At 39.9% G+C, this 7,381-nt stretch overlaps 1 non-coding gene across 1 annotated transcript; it reads right to left on the reverse strand.

Moving 5' to 3' along the window:
* Window positions 1-956: 956 nt before the first annotated feature.
* On the reverse strand, window positions 957-1,062 carry LOC147921154 (small nucleolar RNA R71). The gene has a single exon (XR_015591890.1). It is a non-coding gene; the product is annotated as a small nucleolar RNA R71 (small nucleolar RNA).
* Between the last annotated feature and the right edge of the window lie 6,319 nt (window positions 1,063-7,381).

Here is a 7,381-nt window from a genome sequence, read left to right on the forward strand (position 1 = left end):
TCCCAAAAAGGGTAAATACTAGGTTTTTGTGGCTACAAAATATTATTTCTAACTCCCTCTGACTTGTGGGCGGCCATGAGGTACAAGGGACTTATATAGAAAAGTGGGAAAGCCCTAAATCTGCTAGCAGACAAAATAGGGAGGCGGCTTGAACAACTCCACCATGTGCTCGGTTGAGTGCCTGGTCGAGTGACCTCTCTTCTGCTTCTTCCATCCGGTCGAGTCCTTCTCCGCACACGGTGGAGTGTCTGGTCGAGTGGGCGGTCGAGTGGGCTTCCGGACCTTGATTCTTCAGCTCTAGCTCCCTTGTTTTCTTCACTTGATAGCTCCAATCCTCTTCAGCATTCCTTCCATGCTCCTTAGGATCCAAAATCGCCTGTTTATGCAAGAAACTATGCAAATGCAATGCAAATCTACTCTAATGCAAAAACAGTCCTAAAGCTACTCAATAATGGCCAAACTACATAGTAAATAATGCAAAAGATGTGAATATACTAAGGTAAAACAAGGTGAAATATATCAACATCACGCAACCACCAACAATTGTGGAGGAGATGAATAATCAGAATGGTCCACCAGCTCCTCAAGAGAGGACCCACATAGGAGCATGAGATGCTCCATCTAATCACACTCAAAGACATGGCACTGTGCCACCTGCTGTCCAGAACAACAACTTTGAGATCAAGAGTAGTCTCATCCAGATGATATATAGCAACAAGTTTCATGGATTGCCAATGGCGGACCCATTGGACCATTTGGATGAGTTTTATATGCTCTGTAGCCTAACCAAGATAAATGGAGTTACTGAAGATGGATTCAAGCTTCGGTTTTTCTCCTTCTCTTTGGGAGACAAAGCACACATCTGTTAGAAATCACTCCCCAAGGAGTCCATCACCACTTGGGAAGCATGCAAGAAGGCGTTTCTAGCCAAATTCTTCTCCAACTCCAGAACTGCAAGGCTGCGAAATGACATTTCCAGCTTTGTTCAGAAGAACAATGAAACGTTCAGTGAAGCTTGGGAACGTTTCAAGGGATACACTACCAGATGCCTCATCATGGTTTCAGCTATGCTTTATTGCTAAGTACACTATACCGAGGAGTGGTCCCAAAGATACGGGTGTTGCTGGACACTGCAAGCAATGGTAACTTCCTCAACAAGGATGTCGATGAAGGCTGGGATCTCGTTGAGAACTTAGCTCAATCTGATGGGCATTACAATGAGGAGTACGATCACACTGTGCGATCTACTGGCGAGGAAGATGCCATGTACAAGAGGGACATGAAAGCCCTCAATGACAAGTTGGATAAGCTCCTAAGCCAGCAGCAGCATGTCCATGGCATCTTAAAGGAAGAGCAGTTTCTGCAACAAGATGGGGAGAATGCTCAACTTGAGGATGTCAACTACATTAATAACCAAGGAGGTTACAAAAAGAGGTACAACAACTACAAACCAAACCCGAACCTGTCCTACCGAAACCCCAACGTTGCTAATCCTCAAGACCAAGTCTACCCATCCGGAGTCCAAGGAAACCAAGGTCAGCAAAAGTCTTTTGTTCAATACAATCAAGGATATGCTCCTAAGCAGCAGTACTCTGGCAACTACCAACCAATTGCACCACCTGGATTCCAACCACAGCAAGGCTCGCAGAACCAATCCCAAGAAGCTGATCTACGCGAACTGATTCAACAAATGATCCAGAGTCAAGCATCGGCTGCAATGGACAATGCCAAACGTTTTGCCGAGATGAGCAACAAGATCGATTTTGGATAGAACGATTGGGATCCTGGAAAATTTGCCTCTCAGGATTGGAAAAGTGGAAGTCCCCACTGATTTTATGATCCTTGATATGGATAAGGAACCAAACGATCCATTGATCCTAGGGAGACCATTCTTGGCGACAATAGGAGCAGTGATTGAGGTTAAACAAGGCAAGATCAGAATTGAATATGGGGAACATTTCAAGAAGGAGTTTGATGTCAAGAAAGGAATTAAAAGGCCAACCATTGATGGTCAAGCTTTTTCTACTAAGACAAAACAGAGAAAAGTCAAGCATCTTGAAGAAGTCAACACTACATTTGCTGTGGAACCTGGACAAGACTTGGAAAATCCATTGAATCAACCTGCTGAAACTGATATTTTTGTGGTGGTGATGAATGATGTATGGAATGATGACCTATGAATGAATGGATGGCAGGGTGTTTCAATTCTCCTTATGCAATTGTAGTATAAGAGGTGTCAATCCAATCTGAGTGTTTGTGAACAATCAAGATGTGCATATGAGTCTAAGTCAAGCCAGATGTAAAGGTTGTTTGTCACTAACAATCCTATGATGAAAAGTAAAGTGCAGAAACTAAAACTACAAGAACTAGGAGCTAAATGCAAATGGAACAGAATGATTATGACAATTATGAAGCTAAAACAGAAATAGAAACTATGATAATGCAAGTATTGAACTAATGCAAGGTAAGTAATGAACATGATACTAAATGAATGCAACAGAAATACAACAAGAGTGAAACAGGACAAACATAAATCATAAACACAAGTTCTAGGTTGGAACTCGAGCAAGCACTCGATTGAGTGTAGATCGAGTGCAGGGTCGAGCTGGACAAATACGCAAAACAGAGCAACACAAGAAAAACAGAGCAATACCAAAACGAATCAAACAACGATCAAACAACAGGATTTAAGCTAAGAAATCAATAAACAAGAAAGGTCTTGAGGAGGGATTCATGGGCTGGACTAATGATTGAGGTCATCTAACTTGGTCAACAAATCTCAAACAACTTGAGCTAATCTCTTGACATATATTTCTAAGACATGTTTAATCCACTCTCATGGCAAGAAACAATCAAACTCAAGCATCTCTAGACTTGTTCTCACAAAGTAAAGAATCTACACAACCATGCATTAAGCAATATGTCAAAAATCAAACAAGACTTCTAATCTCTTAGCAAGCCTAATGATAGTCTCTAGATCTAGCCTTATCTATGCTCCTTAGACATTGGTATGATGCTAAGAGGCTTGAAATCAGATCCTACCCTCTCAGATATAGGATCAACATTAAGAACATCTAGCCTAGAAGAGATCTACAACAATCAAGCTTGACCAAATCAAACAAACCTCAAACACAACCCAGCCTAACCCATCCTCAAGATCCTAAGCAACTACTCACAAGCATACATGATGAACATCAAAATCATAAACCCAGAATATGATGAAACTTGCATGATTAGATAGATAAAGCAAAGATCTACAATATTGAAGAAAGAATCAAACTCAAATTCTCAATATTCTGAAAGTTATGAAACCAACAATATTGAAGAATTTAGTATTTTTTCTCCTTTTAAAAGAGTACAAGATCTTAAGAAAATAAAAATGCAAAAGGAATAATTCCCAAAAAGATAAAAACTAGGTTTTTGACTCTCTAAAAGCTGGTCTCTTTTGTGGCTGCAGGTACAAGCCCTTATATAGAAAAAGTAGTGGAAGCCCTAAAAACGCTAAAAGACAAAATAGCCACGCGGCTGGACCAACTCGACCTGGTGCTCGGTCGAGTGACCGGTCGAGTCCCTCTCAGCACACGATCGAGTGGGCAGTCGAGTTGGACTTCGGACCCTGGTTCTTCAGCCTTAGCTCTCTTGCTTTCTCCTCAGGATTGCTTCACTTCTCCTCAGCATTGCTTCCATGCTCCTTCAGCTCCAAAAGCTTGCAAATAGACCATCTAGAATCAATGTCCAAGTTACTAGTACTATGATGCAAGTTGAATGAGCTGTACTTAAAGATTTTAAACAAGCATATCACAACTTTTACTGATTTGAGCCTTAGATGTCCACATGCATTCAAATCAACCATTTCCTTTAACATTCATTAATCAAGAACATGAATCAATTCTATGCATTGCTTAAACTCATTTGGCTTGGTAGTAAAAGGTTTAGAGACAATGATGGTCTCTCTTTAGAGTGGGGCTTATCAATATCAAGGTTCTCGCATAAAAATGGATTGAGCTTTAGAAGAATGCTAAAGGTAAGAACACTTAGACACATACAAGAACTAAACCTTGTCTACCCAAAGGTATCCAAAGTGTTTATCCTATCAATCTAAACCCAATTGACCCTAGTGCTATCCTTTAACTTATTTTCTTCTCTTTCACCCTTTTCTCTTTTGATTTTAAAGTCTTAGGAGAGGTTTCTTATTTGATGTTTCTAGTGGGATGGGGGATTCTTACTTATTTGCTATGGTTCTCTTTTCTTCTTATTCTTAAGACATATAAGCATTTTGCTAGATTTTTCTTTTCTTTCTTTTCTTTTCTTTAACTAGAACCATCTTCAACAACAATTTTTTTACTTCCCATCCTTTCACTAGATTTTGATTTTACTTAAATACATTCTCCTCCTAAAGACTCTAACCTTTTCCTTCTCTTTTCCTCTTTTCTTTTCTTTCTTTTTCAAACAACCAAATCCCAAACCCAACAATGAAATCACCTAGTCCTATCTAGTTTGGAAAATGCAAACTAGAACTACACAAGGCATTATTCATGTCAGTTCAAACCTAACACTTTCTACCAAGCTCAATCCCAAAATAGGCCTTACACACTCAAGAATAAACATGGCTTGAAAGAAGGGTTGGTTAAGGGTATTGGAGACTGATTTTAATGATTCAATCAGCTACTTGGATCAACAAGAGTGGTAAAAAGGAGAAAGATGATCCAAATATGTATATGATATCCATGAGTTTAAAGCAATGCACACATTGATATTTAACAGTCAATATTAAGTTCTTATAAGTAGGAAATGGCATCAAATCAAAACATGCTTCAATTTAGACCAAATGCAATGCAGAAATTCAAGGCTTGGTTCAATCTTATGCTTCTAACCACTCAACTAGCATCAAAGTACTATTAACTTGGGCATTGATCCTAGTCTAGTGAATAAAACAAGCTAACAAGGCAAAGCTCATCATAGATCCCTAATGCAAATATTATACAATCCTACATGAAACATGCTAAACAAGATCCTAATATGCAATGCAAACTACATGAACACTCTTTTTTAATAAAGATTTTTGCAAAAAATTTCAAATTTTTAGGGTTTTTCTATGCCTTAGATGCTATGCAAATACTAACAAGATGATGCTAAAAATTTGAAATAAGAACACAAAACACAATATCAAATGCTATCTCAAACCCTCCCCCAAACTTAAATCACACAGTCCTCTGTGGGAAAGAAATTTGTAAGAGGATTCAAGACCAAAAACAAAACACAACATCAAATGGAATGGTATTTACAAGGGAAGGTGATTGTGGTACCTTAAGGATTGGAGAAGAAACTGTCCACATCCTCTTGTATGCTGTCAAAAGTGTAGTTGGGGTCTTGTTGATGACTTGGAGGTGGAGATTGGGGCAGTTCGACGATGGGAATCGACCAGGACTCGGTCGAGTATGTGCTCGAGTGGGGGGGTCGAGCTGGACCGCGAGTCTCCTTTTCTTCTTCTAATTAAACTCCCTTGCTTCCCTGACCATGAAAACACCAAAACAAATATCAAAATAACAAAATCCTAATCATTATGTACAAGGATACCTTAGGGACTTCCTCCCTAATGAGCTTGTTTAAAGTCACTAAGCTTGACTTTTGATGCCCTTTTAGGCTTGAGGAGCATCTTGGAGAAGCATCCTGGAGAAGCATTGTGCACTTCTCAGGTGTTTCCTTTTCTCCCAAATACTTCTTAACTCTCTGACCATTGACTGTGAACTCACTACCATCCTTGTTGAGAAGTGTGACAGCTCCAAATGGTAGGATCTCCTTTATCTCAAAAGGGCCTCCCCATCTACTTTTCAACTTCCCAGGGAATAACTTGAGTCTTGAATTGTAAAGCAAAGCTTGGTCTCCAACCTGTAGGTCTTTGATGAGAATCTTCTTATCATGGAAGGCTTTAGTTCAATCCTTGTAGATTTTGGAGTTTTCATAAGCTTCCAATCTGATTTCCTCAAGCTCATGCAATTCAAGGCTTCTCTTAGCTTGTGCTGTCTCTAGATCCAAGTTCAAAAGTTTGATTGCCCATAGGGCTTTGTACACAACTTCAACTGGGAGATGGCAAGACTTGCCATAGACCAGTTGGAATGGGATTCTTCCTATAGGTGTCTTGAAAGCTGTTCTATAGGCCCAAAGTGTTTCATCAAGTTTACTAGACCAATCCTTTCTTGTTGCTCCTACTATTCTTGATAGAATGGCCTTGATTTGTTTGTTTGACACTTCAACTTGCCCACTTGTTTGAGGGTGGTAGGCTGTAGACACCTTGTGTTTAACTCCATACTTCCTTAGCATTCCTTCAAAGATCTTGTTGATGAAGTGTGTTCCTCCATCACTAATCACAGCCCTTGGAATTCCATACCTTGGGAAGATTATGGTCTTGAAAAGTTTAAGAACAACTTTGTGATCATTAGTAGGGCTGGCAATAGCCTCTACCCACTTGGAGACATAGTCCACTGCCACTAATATGTAGACATTCCCATTTGAAGGAGGATTAAAAGGTCCCATGAAATCAATTCCCCACACATCAAATATCTCAACTTCAAGAATTGAGTTTTGGGGCATCTCATTCCTTCTTGTGATATTTCCCATTATTTGGCAAGCATCACACTTTGTGATGAACCTGTGAGTGTCCTTGAATAATGTAGGCCACCATAAACCAGCTTGTAGGACTTTTTGGACTGTCTTGAAAGTTGCAAAATAGCCTCCATAAGTAGAATCATGACAATGCCCTAGCACTCCTTCAACTTCATTTTCTGCTATGCACCTCCTAAACAGCCCATCTGATCCCTTTTTGTACAAGTAGGGTTCATCCCAATAGTATCCATTGATGTCCTTGAGGAGCTTTTTCTTCTTATAAGGGTCCATATCTGCTGGGATTTCTTCACACACCTTGTAATTGACTATGTCAGCATACCAAGGTAGATTTTCACTTTCAAGTGCCATCCACTCCTCTATCTCATCCTGCTCGATCGAGTGCCCAAACATACTTGGAACGAGTGCTTATTCGAGTAGGCGGTCGAGTTGGAGGCCGAGTTGTCCCAATTTGCATCAGTTTCTACTCAGGCATTGAATCATCGATTGGAATCTCCTCCTCTACCCTCATTCTGGACAAATGATCAGCTACTCCATTCTCTATCCCTTTCTTATCAACTATTTCCATGTCAAACTCTTGGAGAAGCAAAATCCATCTAAACAACCTTGGTTTTGTGTCCTTCTTTGAGTAGATATGCCTCAAAGCAGCATGATCAGTGTACACAATTACCTTGGACCCTACTAAGTAACTTCTGAATTTTTCAAAGGCAAAGACCACTGCTAGAAGCTCTTTCTCTGTTGTTGAATATCTTCCTTGAGT

Source organism: Camelina sativa, chromosome 19 (genome assembly GCF_030686135.1).
Source record: "Camelina sativa cultivar CO46 ecotype springtype chromosome 19, ASM3068613v1".
Classification (NCBI taxonomy): Eukaryota; Viridiplantae; Streptophyta; class Magnoliopsida; order Brassicales; family Brassicaceae; genus Camelina; species Camelina sativa.